Source organism: Chinchilla lanigera, unplaced genomic scaffold (assembly GCF_000276665.1).
Source record: "Chinchilla lanigera isolate Chin_1 unplaced genomic scaffold, ChiLan1.0 scaffold00065, whole genome shotgun sequence".
Lineage (NCBI taxonomy): Eukaryota > Metazoa > Chordata > Mammalia > Rodentia > Chinchillidae > Chinchilla > Chinchilla lanigera.
The window spans coordinates 4,404,158-4,421,313 of NW_004955466.1; the positions used below are offsets into that span (position 1 = coordinate 4,404,158).

Consider the following 17,156-nt stretch of genomic DNA (forward strand, 5'->3'; position numbering starts at 1 on the left):
TCTCTCCAGTCTTTTGCCTAAAGGCATTTACTAAATATCAACACAGAAAGGAGCAACTCAGCAAAGCACACTTATCTTCTTAAAATGGGAAGACAGAGACCAAAGTTCAGGAAGATTAAGGCAGATGAAATGTGCTGGTCAGTGTATGAAAGAGGAGGTAGTTGCCCAAAGAGAACCCTCAGAATTCTGCAGAGGAGAGCCTTTTGAGTCCTCGGCTGTATACTAAACTACACGTGCATACTAAGATCTGCATGTATAGTAAGATTTCACAAAGCTGGCAGCAAGACAATTATTAAGTAAAAAAATAAATATGGATAGCAGAAAGCTGAACATCTCTCAGAAATAGTGTAAAATTGGGGGATCTACGAATTCCAACCAAATACAATGAAATACAATACAATGAAACTGCCACACAGAAAAACTGGAGCACGCAGCAAAAAAAAAGAAAGAAAATATCTTTGAAATTAGAGTTAAACAAACAGAGATCAGAAAATGTTTCCTAAACAGAGTAAAACAGGTAATATCTTAAGCTATGTCAGACACAATCTCTGTCACATATTCTTCTTAGTTTTTAATTTTAGGTTGTAGACCACATTTGTTTCATAAGTCAAAGTTTACTGACTTTACCCGCTAAAGAAAGGCAATGCTAACAGAAGCACTAACAAATTTTAAAAAGAAGTAAAAGGATTAAGGTGATCCAAAAGTGACCCAAAATAACTGCCTATCAAAATAAAATGTAGAACTTTTTACAGAATGATAACAAGATACTGAAAATTAACAATACAAAGTTCATAGTATTCAGTGACTAATCAAAAGTGACCAAAAGTAAGAGATCATCTTGTGATACAGACATCTTAGTATCTGCTAATGTCTAAGGAGGTGACTTAAACACTAAAAGAAATACTCCAGTTCTCTAGGCTCTGCACCAACAGCAAGGTAGCAGCAGTGCACTACTGCAGGAACTGTGTATCTCTGATTTGGTGAAGTTAACTATGGCAATAACAACAGGAAACCAAATCCAACTCAATTACTGATTAAACTAACATCATCACTGCCCTCCATCTCCAACCCCACATAAAGTCTTAAAGAATAAGCTTCTGTGAATTAATATCCTTCACTTCATCTTTGTTGCCCTTTACGTACAATGTCTGAAATGTAAAAAAATTAAATACATGAAAGAACATATGAACAACCAACCACTGTCAAAAGCAAAGATCAGAACTAGACCCATAAATCAATCTGATATTGGAACAATAAGGCACAAAGCTTAGAATAAAAATGAACAATATATTAGAGGAGGAACAGGGGTCACTGGTGTAGAAACAGAAGCAAAGAGCACAGCACGAAGATCCAAAGGAAAATAATCCACAGGAAGAGATAACCTTCTTAGACCACTCTAAACTCTCCAGGTCTATGGACAGCAGCCTTAGGAAAGGGGGGAGAGGACAGATTCACTTCTGAATAGCAGCTGACCTTAACATCCCAGTGAAGAAAATGAAGTCCAAGAAAATGGTAGAACAGCCAGTTGTTCAGTACCTGGTTCTGAAAAGGAAGGAAAAGAACAGGAAAGAGATCTGAATGGCAGAAGATCCTTGGGATGAAGAACCAGGCAGAGACTTGAGTGGTGTCAGATAAGGCAACATGGACAAGGTAGGCGTAAAATAGGCAGCACAAAAGGTCTTACAAGATGGTCTTACTGATTGGGAGTTGGGCAAAACAGAAGCTTCTGAAACCAAGAAGTGGACAGGAACTCAATTTGGTCAGTGGGATCTGCTGGTTTTAAAAATAAAGAACAAAAGTAATTTCTTAAACTTATAGACAGCTTTGAGAATCTCTCCCCTTCATTCAGTCACCCCTTCACCCTAGCATGACTGGAAGCCCCAACATGGCCACGAGCAAGAAGGCAGGGGACCCCGTGAAGAATGTGCATGAGGCCTACAACTTGACCATGAGCTGGAGATACAGCTGAGGGCTGAGTTTGGCCTCTCCCCCACCCCAAAACAGAACCTTCTATATCAACAAGAATGCTCCCAAGTCTGTCAAGTTGGAAGATTAAAGTCTATTGTCTTGTCCCCCAAGTAGCCAAGTTGCTTTTCCTATTCAGTTTCACAGGTGGAAGCCATCTGAGACACGTATCAAACACTTGGGAAAGTTACAGACCACTCTAGGCAGGCTTGGAGGAACTCATGTGGGGAGCCAAATAAATATGTTCATGACTAAAACCTATTTTCTGTGTTTTAACTTTTATCTTTGTTTGGTGACATCAGCATATCAATAACAACAGCTAACAGCTAACATTTGTTGAGAGTTTAGCATTTGTTAGGCATATATCATCCTTGCATTTAAGCTTCAAAATTATGAAATGGGTGATATATTTATTCCCATTATATAGAAAAGGCAATTGAGATTTAGGAATAAAGCAATGAAATTACTCTGTCGCTCCCAAAAGTGTTTTAAAGGATCTCATGGACAATATGGGCAATATATACACAAGCAAATGAGGGATTCAGCACAGAAGAAACGCTAAATAAACATAAAACCAAAATATCAGAGAACCTTCAAATATCATTATCGGAAGATTACACAAAGGTGAAAATCAGTGACCCTGAGAAGAAATTGACAGATATTATTCAAAATGAAACCCAAAAAACAAAAAAAGGGAATAAAAAAAGAATAGGGACCTCAAAAGCTGTGGATAATACCAAATGATTTAACACATGTGTAAATGGATCACCAAGGTAAGAAAAGGCAGAAAACTTTTCTTTAATGTTGGCTAAGAACTGTGCAAAGTCAGCCAATGAGTGGCTGCAGGGACAATACTAGGCAACCTGGCTTACACGCTGATGAAGAGGGCTCTGCGTGCCCGCCATGGCCGGCTTGCCATAGGTTTACCACCACTGTCATAAATCTACGTATCACCTCTAAAAGGTTCTTCTTGTTCTTATTATCATTATTATTTGTAGTAGGAATATACAGGTTTTCTGTTATTAACAAATTTTTAAGCATATAAAAGTATAATTAATTACACACTGTGCTGTACAGTAGATCCTTAGGACTTAGATAGTATAAAAGAAAATTATATCCCTCAAGTACTCCTTCCCTATTTTCCCCTCTTGTAATCAGAGATGTGCCAGAAACAACAAAAACAGCCAGAGTTCTATTTATAACACTGGTGGACTGTGACTGTTCCTTAGGACTAACAGGAAAATGACCAACACCCACAGTCACATTCCTGTAAGTCTCCTTAACACTCAGGGCAAAAGATAAGTGTGTGACTATTTTAAAACCACGAATCACTAAAGGCCGACCCTGTTCTATGAATTGCATCCATATAAAGGTTGTCATCAAAACTGACTAAAACTTATTCAGCATTTATTTAACTAATATATGTGTGCTCCATGCAAACAGTAATGTATCGCTGCATATTAAATAGTTACACATACATAACTTATAATAAGAAACTACACTAGCAGAAATTTATATATTTATGATGTGTTTTAATATGTGAACAAAATGCACTCAGCAAGGTTATTCAACATTGTTTTTTTTTAACAGCTCCAGACTTGCGGGGGTGGGAACATAACTGCCTATCAAAAGAAGTGCAGTTAAATTATGAATTAGTTTGCTAAAATTTTTATTATTATGTCAGCAAAGACAAAAATGTAACCCAATACCAAGAAAATCAGTCAATTAAAACAGACCCAGGCAACACAAATGATGGTAAATAAGAACATTAAACAGCCATAAAAATATCTAGTAAGATTTAAAGAAAAAATGAGTATGTTGAACTTCAGGAAGACAGTGAAGTGTTAAGCAGCAATAAATTAGCCTCCCTAATACTCAGAATGCAGACACTGGAAAATAACAACCTGGAGAAGAAAGGAAGGAGGGAGGTGGATTCCTGGGACCCAAGAAGGCTAGGAAGGGAAAATGGAGCCTATAGAGAAACTGAAGAAACAGACTTCAATGCAGAAAAAAGAAGGGGCAATCTGCACTTTCTCCTCAGCCCCTGGATCGTGGCATGAGAGAAGAAAATCAAATCAACGAGACACAGAGAAAGTGGGTAACCCAAGGAGCCTTCAGGGAGACACACGTCAATGGTACGGAGCAGTGAACGCTGTGGGCTACAATAGCTGCTGAGTGACTTCGGTCCAGGCAACTGCCATGTCCCCTGAGAGAGCCTGATCAGGCACCATTTCAGGGAGGGGCCAACTGAACCCACGACTCCCGTGTGTTGGCCTCATCTCAGGGCTCCCAGTATTGAACTCCTACTGTGACTGGGTGACGGACAACCACAAAAATGTGCCTGGTCAGGGAGCTGTGTTCAGGCTGAGACACTTAAGTATTACAAACTACACAATTCAGCCCCCAGAAACAATAATAAAAAATATTATTACAGAATACTTTTTGAAACTATTCAATATAATGAGATTAAATGGAAAAATAAAAATAAAGTCATTTACTCAACAAATTTAATGAATGACTTCTGTAACATAACACAGGGTAAGCCTAGTATTTTAAAGGTGTATTTTCTTCATTAACAAACAATCCTAGGAGACAAAAATGCTTCCAAGTGATAAATGGAATTATAAACAAAATTTTAAGTAAAAGCTAATTATCTGCTGTAAAGTATAAATATTTAAAGAGTCCTATATTAAGTTAATTCAATTCTAGATTAACAGGGCCCCAGGACTGTATCTTTTAAATACTTCCATCTTTGATTTTAACTCATTTTAAAATTAACCATTTTATAGAAGTTATTAAAATCTTTCTTCCTGGCTGAGCATGGTGATGCACACCTATAATCCCAGCACTTGGGAGGCTAAGGCAGGATCACTGAGAGTTCAAGGCTAGCCTGAAATACATAGTGAGACCCTGTCTCAAAAAAAAAACAAAAATCTTTCTTCCTGTTTAACCTCCCTATAAAGTAAATGCACAATTTAAAAAATTATGTGCTTATTTTTTAAGAAAGTAGTAAGTAGTATTACAGATAGTTAGATTAGGTAGAAATACTATAGGCAGTCAGACAGGACTAGGCCCTCAAGGGAATCAGGGCAGAAGATGAGAATACAACTGTGGCTCATAGCACATCTGTCAAAGACCAGGTCTCAAAGATGGAATGACTAGGCCTACATGCCTCCCTGAGGGTTTAGTAAGCAATAACTTGAGATTATACTATAGCTGGTATCACTGATACAATAATGTCCAGATAGACATCAGTTACCCTGATGGGTGACCATAATCTCCAGACCCAACCCTTCTAAAACTGTCTGTTCTTTCCATGTACCTTTGCTATATGACCTGCTTCCCTATTGGATTAATATAGCTAAGCAGCTGTACTTGCAATCTTACTGGTTTGACCCAGGTTGTACTCACCTCATGATTTTATATTCATGTTATGATTTTGCTCTATAAAACATTCTCAGAAAAGTAGTTTCTGTGACAATTCACTTTCAAGTCCTAACTAAGGAGCTATCTCTCGAAGTTTTCCTACTCTTAACCTTCCCTGTTCTTTAGAATTCATTCTTTGATTTCAGGTAACATGAACTTGGTATATCTCACATCTAGCAAGCTGGGAGTTACGTTTTCTCCCATATCACTAGGAAAAAGCAAGTAAAAAATAGTATCATAAATTAAAATGACCTTTTATTACTAGTTGAAATCAACATTTACTTTATGTGAAAGCACTTGATTACAGACCAACTAAACTGAAATGTCGGGGGAGAGAAGGAAAAAAATACAAGGGAGGAGAAAGAAAAGTATATAGCCCTTATTAAGATTGCAAAATTCTATTTACAGAATGACTTACACAGCCATCTATCACTCTTTCACATTTCTTATCAGTAGAGTCCTAATAATGGACATACTCATTTAAAATGCCAGGCATTCTGAATATACGGACGCAAAATACTCCATTAATTCATTGAAACTAGCTAGCATTTTAGAAGTTAATCTTCCTAGTTATGAAGTACAAATACATAATTAGATTTATGAGTACTCTATGAGAAGTATCTCATTCATCTTAACAGTTACATATGGTATTTACTGATGCAATTAACCTAAAATATTCAAGTGGGTTTAGAAATCTAGCCTTGCCATCTGTACATTTAGCCTTGAAGAAATCTGTATTATTAAAAAGTAGCATTATTAATACATTCACAAGCAAAATTGCTATCTGCGGGGGCTCTGTCAGGCCTGATTCCACCGTGGCTTTCTGAGTTTCCAGGTCATCATCCACCCTCAACTAGGTAAAAGAAAAGCACATGTAATGGAAAAATCAGTTTATTTACAATTTGGCCAATTTGGAAGGCCAGGTGGTTAGGTCCCTTTCCAACACATACAAGCACTCCTATTTAGAGTACAAGAGAAGAAAAGCCAGGAAATACCTATATGTAGATTTAGCTCAGCACTGGCCCAGGGAACACTTAAGTATTATTGAATCCTGCTTGGGTCAGGGCTTTAGGGGTAGCAGTTTATACTCTCAGTATGAGGAAACTTGGGGAAATAGTTTTATCGGCTTTTTTAAATTCTAGTTTTTAAAGATCAATTTTGTTTCAGTTTGGCTTTTGTCCTCAGATTAGTTTTCTTCCTAGCAGCAAAACAACTACCTCATTCTAGCCACATACAAAGAAAATGATAATCTCTTCTAGAAAGAAAAATGATAATCTCTTCTAGTCTGCCTCATTTTAGGAAAGAGGAAACTACTGACAGACATCTCCCTAGAAATCTGTAATAAGTCAAGATTGAGTACAAAATCAGTCACAGACAATGGAATAGGATTCACTACTACTGTAGACTAATCAAGGTTTATCCTGAGGGTAGGCTCTAGAACAAAAGTGAAACACAGAAAGCAAGAATGAGTAACTACCACAGCCTATAAGAATGCCAAAACAGCTTGACTTTTTTTTTAAATAGTACTCACCTTTTCCATTAATCTTTATCACACTTACTGGTTTATTTCCTATATAGTACTAAAAGGCATGTGCCAGCAGAAAAGAAATTTAGAGCACAGCACCTAAATACCCTAACTCCTTTACCAATATTTGTTAAATGAGACAGTATACAAATACATGCATGTACATATATTTATTTACAAGTAATGCCAACAGTCAAAATCTTAGGCAAAATAAAAATAAAATCAGACTTTTAAATAATCAAAATTTAGTTAGACTAAAAGTCAGTTTCATATGCTCTATATTCACTCATTTATTTCTATGTGCAAAAAATATTAAAAGCGGATGCTCAGAAATAAATATGTCTAAATATAATTCCAAACCAAAGACTTGTTCAAGTCAACTCTTAATAAACTGCAAGGTCCTTAAACACTACATTTGTTAATATGAAAAGATAAATTTATTATAGAAACACAAGTCATAATACAAATAATGGATAAAAATTGCTAAGTTTTCTAGAGAATTATTTCTAAAGAACAAGATTCAAATGGTATCTTGTTAGCCTATCATTGTGAAGTATAATGTCACACTATGTTTTCTGAGCACGAAGTACTTCTTTCATGCTTTACATAATCACATTATTTAATACTCTCAACAGTCTTAGAAAGTAGATACTTAAATACCCATTTTTCAGTGAAGAAAATTAATAATGAAGGCATGTGGAGACAAAATAACTTCTCCAAGTTTATAAAGGCAGTAAATGACAGACCTAGAATCAATGGAATCTATTCTTTGTTATTATTAAGAAACTGCTGTCTTTAAGATATGGAAGCTAACAAAAAAAAAAATCTCCCTAAATACATAGAGGCGTTGGGGACTAAACTCAAAGGCTCACACATGCTCAGCAAGCTCTCTGCCATTTAAAACTTTTTAAAATTTGAACAGGCTCTCACTAAGTTGCTCAGACTCTCCTTAAACCTGCAATCCTTCTGTCTTGCCTCAAACAGGATTACATGCACATACCACCGTGTCCAGTTAAAATATCTTCTTATGTGTTAGCATCCTTCCCCCATATTGGGAACTGAACCAAGATTTCCCAGCATGCTACCCAAACACTCTTACCACTGGATACCCTTATTACGGCTCATTTTATATGTCAACTTTACTGGGTGAAGGGATATTCAGATAGCTGACAGAGTTATTTCTGGGTATACGAGAGAAGGTGTTTCTGGAAGAGATAAGCAGTAAAGAACTGCCTTCATCAATGTAAGCAGGCATCACCCAATCTGTTGAGAGCCCTTGTGAACAGAATACAGAGGCCAAAGAAGAGCACATTCTCTCTCTTCTTGAGCTGAGACATTCATCTTCTCTGCTGTTAGAGATCAAAAGCCTGTGGTCCTTTGGAGTGCTGGTGGCAGCAGCACGCCCCTCCCCAGGCTTTTGGCCTTGGATTAGACATTCACTTCAGGCTCCCTGGTTCTTAGGTCTACACACACTGAATTATACCCGCTGGCTTTCCTAATTGGCTTACAGATGGCATATGGTGTATAACTTTTCATCCTCCATAATTAGGTGAGCCAATTCCCATGACAAATATATCTACCTACCTATCTACTTACCAACCTACCTATATACTATTGGCTCTGTTTCTTTGGAGAACCCCAAAAATTTTGTATCTTTATATAAAAGAGTAAAAGAATATTAACTATCTACTTTAACTTAGCCATGTAGGAAATATGTCTTTTCTTCCAGGCATCAATGTGCAATTAAAAAAAAAAGAAAAAAATTTTCTCTGTATTTCTATAGAGGAGAGGAATTTTAGGCAAGCATCACTGCATCATTACTCCCTACCTATTTTCACAGCTTCTAAACTACCACTGATGCTAGGAAAGGTTTTACATTATGTCCTTAACTAAACGCACCTAAGATAAACAGCTCTCCCCAGTATGTGCTTTTATTTAGTTCCTTGACCTTCTGTGGAGAATAATCAGTCCCAAACTGTATGGTTAACTAATACACTAAGCTTATAATTCTATACTACATCTTTGCATCATCTGGGATTGAAAAGTAGATTTGTATGTTTTAATGTATATATTGTATATAAATGTATATAAATAGTGCTTATAATATTTGCAATGTTGTATATAATAATGTATATAATATTTAATGTATATAAATATTTTTTATATTTTAATGTATATAAATACTGCTTTTGCTGTACAAGTTACCTAACAGAATGCTGAACTCACCCTGTGTACCTCTACCAATTAGTAATTCAAAGAATTTCCACAATGCAGTTTTTTTTGTTACAAATCATGAATTTAAAGCTGGGCATGGTGGCACACTCCTAGAATCCCAGCACATGGGAGGCTGAGGCAGGAGGATTGCTGTGAGTTCAAAGCCAGCCTAGGCTACATAATGAGTTGAAGGCCAGCCAGCCTGAACTACCTACCAAGACTGTCTCAAAAAGATTCCCCCGCAAAAAAATCATGAATCTATGCTCATTTCACAGACATATCTGCTTCATCATAATTATCACCAACACCATTATATATACATAATTTGCTAAACATGTACGAGGTCCCTGTGAAAAGTATTTTGCTTATTTTATTCATTCAGGTCATATAAAAACTCTATTATGTACTTTTCCCCTCATTTTCCAGAAGATAACAATAGGAAACATTTATTGAGTGCTTTTCATGTGCCAAGTTTACTCAAAGTTCTTTATACGTAATAATATTGCTCCTTATTTGTAGATGAGAAAGAGAAAGCAGAAAAATTGGTAAACTGCTCAAAGTCACATGGCTTTTGAATAGCTGACCCAGGATTCAAACCCTCACTAACCAGCTTCGGAGTTCACTCAGTTAATAAATGATACTATCAGATAAGCTAGGTGAGATTAAGTAACTTGCCTGTGATCACAAAACCACAAGTAGACAACATTCATAGACAAACACTGTATATTTAATGATGGAGTCCTTCGGGGGACACTTACAAGGAAACATACTGCCAAAATAATAACATAATCCATGAATTTCAATGGTAAGAAATTGGGGCTGGGGATTTAGCTCACCGGCAAAAGCGCCTGCCTGGCAAGCGCAAGGTCATGAGTTTGGTTCCCAGTACCGGAGAAAAAAAAAAAAAAAAGGTAAGAAATTTAAGAGGATAAAACACAATGCATCCATGTTGCCTAAGGAACACTATGGTACACCCATCCCTTTCATAATAAAAGGCCAAAAACAATTTGAGAAATGAATCTAGTGACTGTTTATATATAGGATACAACGTGGAAACTGCTATTACTAAAGAAAAAATTTTAAATAATAAAAGTTAGTGAAATCAAATCCAGATATTTTGCTGCCATGTATAGTTTTCTCATCTAAAATTTCAACTCTAACTCTTGTTAAAACTAACTCTAACTCTTGTAAAAAAAATGTAAATTATGTCTATAAATAAATGTAAATTATGTCTATAAATTTCTTCAGTATTTTTTCTTCAGATGTCTAGTGTATAATACGGTGTCAGGCCTGTCACAGTGCTTGTGGAGGTGACATCACACTGTTCTCTGATTAATGCAGTACCTGCCTTTTGGTTTCTGCCTTTTATTAGGTTCTCCTGTTCTTAGCTCTTCTTAAATATTGCGACTTGGTCCTTTCCATCCTGAAACTAAGCCTCACTTTTGTGATTCACTGTTGACCACTCTCTTGATGTACTGCCTGAAGTTCCAAGTTTTTAATGTATATAAATATTGCTTTTGCTGAGAGCCAAGGAAAATGGCAGAGCAGTGAGTGCCAGCAACATGGCTTCTTCAGGACAAAGTGTCTTGAGTCTGGAAAACGATAGCTTGTGGAGGAGCCCATCTGAGTGGAGGGTACAAGGAACCATGAGGGAACCGACAGAGGAGAAGAAAATGGGATTAAGCGATACAGAAGAAACAGACTTCCACAGCAGTAACTGGGTAGCCGCCAGCTAGGAGGCAAAGTGAAACGAACAACTTTTCTGCTCACAGAGAACTGTACCAGGACCACAAGAATCTTATGTCGTTGGGCACAGCAAGAAGAACGAAAGATACTGCTTCCTGAGAGGCCCTCCAGCATCAACAGTTGGTGAGCGATGGAGGACACAGTGGTGCCACGCAGGAGCTGGTGGGGTGCCACTGTAGAAAAGGCCTGGGTATTTGAGAACAGAACAGATTCTGTTTTGGTCCCAGAACAGCCCCAGCAGCTTCACAGTGCCATGTTCACAAAGTAGGTGAGGGAAGGACAGTCACAGGAGACTGCTAGCAACTGGAGAGCAGACTGTGGGAAGTCCTGATGAGAGGAAGACGCTGGTGATCACAGACTCGGCTCGCGCTACGAGAATCCCGTTTCAGCCGGAACTACACAGGACTGGACACACACACTGGTGCCTTGTTCCCATGTAAGCAGATCTCTCTACCTAGAATCATCTGGGTGTAGACTGCCACCTTAGACTTCCAGGGTGAACAAAGATGACCCGCCCTGCTCTCTGCTCCTTAACACGAGCCTGAGAAAAGGAGCCATGTGTTCAAAACAAGAGAAAATTTTCTTTTACTACTCTTTATTTAATATAGTTATTTCTTCACTTTTTATTTTACTTTTTAATTTTTTTCTACTCTTTCCTATTTTTCTCCTGTACATTTTACCTACATTTTATCCCACTATTTTATTCCTTATTCCTTTACGAGTATGTCTGTGTCTGTGTGCTTCACCTATTCTTGCTCCTTTTTTCTCCCACTGTAGTTTATAGAGGGTAAAGGAATTCTCCCGTTCATTTGTATCCCCTCCTACTTTTACCCATATATCTTTGCCTCACCTCTTTCTCTTATGTTTCATTCATTCTCAATTTTACTTTTCTCTCTTTGCCTTTTCAACTGTCTCCCTTAAAATTTTTCTCTAATATTTGTATCAATCATAGAATCTCTTCCCATCCCCATTTCCCACTACCAATATTATACACAGTTTTTCCTGTTACCCCTTTCTAAATATCCCTTTCTAAATATATAATAACATACCCTTAACATCAGTAGGACCCAATATACATATAGCCTGGTTATCTGTTTGCAGAAGAATGCAACTGAACCCTTATCTCTCACTATATACTAAATTAAAATCAAAATGGATCAAAGATCTAAATATTAAAACAGAAACATTAAACCTTCTGGAAGATAAATAGGTAAAACACTTGAAGATATAGGTATAAGAAATGATTTCTGAAACAGAGCCTCAATCACACAAAAAATAGCAGCAAAAATCAACAAATGGGATTCTATCAGACTAAAAAGCTTCTGTACAGTGAAAGAATCAGTCATAGAGGAAAGAGACAATCTACAGAATGGGAAAAAAATTTTGCCAGCTACTCAGACAGAGGACTAAAATCTATAATATATAAAAATACAAAAACATTAAACCACCTATAATTAAAGACCTATTCAAGAAATGGGCAAGAAAAATGAACAGACACTTCACAGCAGAAGAAATACAACTGATCAACAAATATATGAAAAAATGTTCAACATCTCTGGCCACTTGAGAAATGCAAATTAAAACAATAAGATTCCTTCTTACTCTGGAAAGAATGGCAATCAGTAGGAAATCAAACAATAACAAATGCTGGTATGGCTGCAGTGAAAAAAAGAACCCTCTTGCATTGTTGGTGGGAATGCAAATTAGTACAACCATTATAGAAATCAGTATGGAGGTTTCTTAAAGAACTGAAATTATAAATTCCACATGACCCAGCTATCCCTCTGCTAGGCATCTTCCCCTAAGAGCTTAAGTCATCATACTACAGCAATACCTGCACACCAATGTTTATAGTAGCACAATTCACAATAGCTAAATCCTAGAACCAGCCTGTATACCTATAAACAAAGGACTCGGTAAAGAAAATGTGGTCCCTATATATAACGGAATACTACTCAGCTATAAAGAATGATACATTTAAGACATTTGTATGAAAATGGATGCACCTGGAAAATATACTATTGAGCGAAATAAAGCAGACACACAAGCTTAAGTACCATATGGTTGATATCTCTCATTTGAATGAGGTAAAGTACAAAGAAAATGACAACAATGGATAAAAAGAGACAAAGGTACAAATCTCTTTCAATAGAGAGGTGGTCCAAGGGAACAACGGCAAGGGGTGAGGAGGAGAGGAAAGGGGTATAGTAAGAATAAAGACGCACCATGTACAGGAACCTAATAACCCCAAATAATGCAAACACTATATGCCGTAATATGAGCTAGGACAACTAATACCAGTGAGTATGAAAAAGGAGCTGAGAAACTGGAGGAGGAGAGGAAAGGGGGAGGGACATTAAAAAAAAGAAAAAGAAACAAGCTGTAATACATACATGTAACCACTACACAAGATGACTGCAAACTGCAAACATGTACTAATAAAAAATTATTTTAAAAATATGTCAGATTTTTAAATGCCTTTGTTAAACATGGGCATCAACATACAAATCACAGTGCTAATACTGGCTCATTTTCAAACATTTTCCCAAGCATTTCAGGTCCCTATTCCACGAACACAACAGACATAAATGACAATCAGGTAGTAAACAATATATGATAAAACATGAAATTCATACACCAAATGAGTTGACCATAGCCATGAAAACCATTAATTTAACTCTTTCATGAGTATTTCAAACCCTATTTTTTAAAAAAGAGGGCCAAGCATGTTTTTCACCAAATACATTCTTATTTCTTAATACAGTATTTAATGACACGTTCTCATTTTTTCCCCACCAATTTATGTTTGCATTCTATTCCCAAGTGCCAACACCTTTAAACTAATTAGGGAGAGTTATGGTTTGGATCTAAAACATCCCCCAAAGGCCGTGTGCTCGAGGCTTGGTTTGCCTCCTTGGCTATTTGTGGAGAATAGTCAACCCCAAACTGCACTGTTAACAGACAGATCTACCACATCAAGACTCGGCCGCTGTTACGGCTTGTATCTCACTATATCTCAAATAATAAAAACCAGTATTTTTATTGGTCTCAAGTTCTTATACTAGATAAGAGTTAAGTTATGTTAAGCTTTTTTGTTATTACTCTAGGTGTTGTTGAGGAGGAGGAAGGAAAACAGAGAGGGGACCAAAGTATAGGGTATGATCTTCAGCGAGGCACAGATGGACCAAAAATAATGAACTACTGTATTATAAATCACTAGAGTTATACAAACTTTAATGCACCATTTGACTGTTTTTTGTAAAAATGCAGCTAACGAATGTTTTATTTATAGCTGTGTATGAAAGAATAAGAGAAATGTTGCTATTAAAATAAATTTAATGTAAGCAACCATTTAACAAATGAATTATTATACATAATGGTATCTGAACTCAATCCGAAATACGCAGGATACATCATTTGCTAAGAGTATCATCTTCTACCTCTGAGGAAGAGTCAAGAATTACTCTCCAGCTGGGAACAGCATGCGTACTATAATGCCAGCTATTTTAGAGGCCAACCAGAAGGACTGCAAGTTTTGGTGAGCCTAGGCAGTTTAGTGAAAGCCTGTATCAAAACCAAAATGTTGTTGTTGTTGTTGCTGTTGTTGTTACTGTTGTTGTTCTATTTTTAAGGGATAGGGTGTAAGTCAGTAGCAGAGCACTCTCCTAGCAGTGTGATACCCTGGGCTCAATCCCCAATACAGAGATTAAAAAAAAAAAAAAAAAAAATTATTACTCTCTAAATATATACAACTAGAAAAGTAGACAAACTATGTATCTGACTTTGGACATCAGGCAACTCAAAATTTAAAAACAGGTTTCTTGTTTCCCTGCTGGGAGCATCGGGTATTTTTTTTTCTCTGATATTCACTGTAAGGAACAGGTTGAACTCCTAGAGGTATAAACCATGTAAGTATGGGCGGTACATATGAGTGGGTCCTCCAGGACTTTTTAATTCTTAAACTTGTCCACACGAAACCTCCAGTAATTCTTACAATTTAGGTTTTCCTACCTGGCACTGATTCCTATGGAAGTTTCTGCCCCTGGAGAAAACTTTTTCTGCTGCAGTAAGTTATTATTATCTGTAGTTTCTGTCTGTATCTCCACTTTTGAGGGCAGCAGTCTGTCCTGTGACCTCACTTCTCTGATTAATTTTAGAAGAGTTTGACTTTTCAGTTTATTGGGCTTTTTATGTGTTATTAACAAAGTGATGACCTCTAAGCTTCTTCCATGCTGGAACAGAAAATGCATCTGTAAAAAACTCATTTTTTATCACCACACCTTACTGATTGATAAAGTAATATATAATATTCACTAAAAAGAGTAAATAACAGATCTGAATTTGTCAATTACAGGTAAGTTACCTAACATATGATAACAGTGTTTTTAAATAATAATATATAAATTATTAAATACACTTCATATCTTTTATAAAGCAATGATACATAGACAATCAAACATTATGGGATCATTTAGATTCTACATCATTATTACAAGTTAAATATTTCCTGAATAAACACCTAAATATTTAATTTATATTAAATTAAATATTAATTTAATTTAATAGATTTTTTAAAAACATCTACCAATTCACTGGTTAACCTTATTGGTCAATTATCAGAAAAAGCCTGTTTCTTCACTCCTACAACAGCAGCATCATACCTTCTACACAAAGTTAAGGTTTACTTTTTCTTCACGGGGCTGGGGATGCAGTTTAGCAGTAGAGCGCTTGCCTAGCATGCACAAGACCCTAAGTGCAATCCCCAGTACCACACCAAAAGAAAAAAAATACTTTTCCTTCAGGAAGGAAAAGCAGAATAGGAAGCTAGATTCTCATGTGAAATTTAATGTCTAGATGCCAATTCCAACACTTGCTATCATCATGCATCAACCTTAATCAAAAATTTCCTTGGGCAATCTTAGCTCACTGTGTAGTGCTGTTTGCTGCGTTTTTAGAAAAAAAATATAGCTATTTTTTCCCAAATCACAAAGGCATCTCTGAACCTTTTATACAATGAACAGATAACCATTATGATATTAGGAGCTACAGTATTACTATTTTGCTGTTTAGCTACTAGACAACTACAGAGTTGGATAAGTAAGTTTTCCTAGTAAGATAATGATGTACAAGGGTGAGTTACACAGAAAATTATTTGGATTAAGTCACAAAAAGGATGGAGAAAAATAGTAACAAGGGAAAGATGATATAAATCATCTAAAAAATTAATCTACAAGAAAGATGTTCAAGAATGAAGATGAATGCTTGCAAAAGATAGAAAAGACTACTATAAAAGTTTTACTCTCAACTCACAAAATACAAAATATCTGAAACCCACATTCTCAAAACTCCAAAACAAAGTCAGTATCTATACTCTTAGTACCCTAGGTAGTTTCTAACTAAAGCAATAATCAACCAAACAAATTCAATTATATCAGTTTAGAAGAGATAAAGAAAACATATGCCTGGTGGTTAAATGTATAGAAATAAACTACTCAGGTTGACAATGGCAATGCAATATAAGTTAGCTGAGCACATAGCAAAGAGAATCTGTAGGAGGGGGAAATATTCAATGAAATCCTGCTCTAAAAAACATCAGTATGACTTTGAGAAAGTCACTAAATATTAACTCCAGAGCAGAAATAACACAATCTCAACATATTCCATTGAGGAATCGTGATACACTATCAATAAATAATACAGAGCTTTCTATATGAGGGGAAACTAAAGTAAATAGGACTCCTGACTTTTGAAAAGAGAAAAATACTGAGCTAGGAATGTAGCTCAGTGGGAGAATTCTTTGCCAGGCGTGCACAAAGCCCTGGGTTAGTGCCCCCAGCAACACACACACACACACACACACACACACACACACACACACACGCACAGAGTTATTTCAATATTAAACTTAGCAAAGTTATTTCAACATTAATGGTGAAAAATGGCTTACCTTCCTTCCTCTAGAACAGCAGACACAGGCAAAACCATGTGATATTTCCAAAGGAAAGTATTATTGCTTGAATCTGGGTCACTAAAATTATTAGCTGTTTAAAATAAGATCAAAGAAAAATGTTAATTATCTAGAAATATACATCTTCTTTGTCATTAACATGAAATACCTCACATAAAAACAGTCAGGTGAGACATATATCCTTAAGTTTGTCTATACAGGTACAGTACCTTTGAAGCACAGCCTAGAGACATAAATTAGTTAAAATTATTTAAATAATTCTTGATCGGGGCTGGGGATTTAGCTCAGCGGCAAAGCGCCTGCCTGGCAAGC

At 36.3% G+C, this 17,156-nt stretch overlaps 1 protein-coding gene across 1 annotated transcript in view; it reads right to left on the reverse strand.

Annotated features, from left to right (window-relative positions):
* Fut8 (fucosyltransferase 8 (alpha (1,6) fucosyltransferase)) overlaps positions 1-17,156 on the reverse strand; it is a gene marked incomplete at its 5' end in the record, with an annotated part of 233,529 nt that overhangs the window by 155,744 nt on the left and 60,629 nt on the right. Inside the window, 1 exon segment of the mRNA XM_013521985.1 lies at positions 16,824-16,917.